Source organism: Crocuta crocuta, unplaced genomic scaffold (assembly GCF_008692635.1).
Source record: "Crocuta crocuta isolate KB4526 unplaced genomic scaffold, BGI_CrCroc_1.0 scaffold27, whole genome shotgun sequence".
NCBI lineage: Eukaryota > Metazoa > Chordata > Mammalia > Carnivora > Hyaenidae > Crocuta > Crocuta crocuta.
The window spans coordinates 5,981,879-5,982,688 of NW_027532250.1; positions in this window are offsets into that span (position 1 = coordinate 5,981,879).

Genomic DNA, 810 nt, shown 5'->3' on the forward strand with positions numbered 1-810 from the left:
CCAGACCTGGCCCGCCAAATTGTCGCCTGATAAGTTTTTCGCGTCCGCGTGGGGGGAGGGGGCGTTGTAGACCTCGCCGCCGGCCGGGGTGTGCGCGGCCGCCCCGGGCGCTCGGAGCCACGGCTCCGCTGGCAAGACTGGCGCTACTTTTCGGCCACCTTCCCTTTTTTTCGGGAAGGGAGTGTGATAACGTTTTCCAAGGTTGTAAGAGGTCCATGCAGTTCCCTTCTTTGCCCGCAAATAACATTTTTCCAGGGCAACGTAGAGAGATTGGCTTCACCGGGGGAGGTTGTGCGTTTTCGGGGCGTCTGATGGCCAGGGCTGCGCGCACCCGAGGGCCCAGGAGGATGGACTCTCTTTGTGCCTCGGGTGGGGGGGGCTGTGGGGGGGGGAGCATGGTGAGGCTCGTCGCCTGGCCCACCTGGAACAAAAGGGTTAACCCTCTGCCCGCCCGCTTCCTCCCAAGAGGAGGGGCGAGCTCCGGGCTCTGACCCCTCCCCTGGTTCTGCGCTGACCTCCCCATTCTCCCACCCCCTTCGTTTTTGGTGGGCGCACGCAAGTGGAGCTTTGCGAGTTGTTTAGCACCTTTGGGGGGGGGGTTGTGACAGGGTGGTTTCTTAAACGAACGCTGGTTGAAGTTTGCAATCCGTGAGCCCGAGCTAGGCGTAGGGTCTCTGGCCTGGCTGTGCGCTACCTCCACGATTTGGGAGGGGGTGGGTTCACTATTGATCGTGGGGTCGGAGCGGACCGCCGGGTTGCGCGCGGGCGCCCCCTGGAGGCCCAGCTTGGAGCGGCACGCTTTGCTGAGAG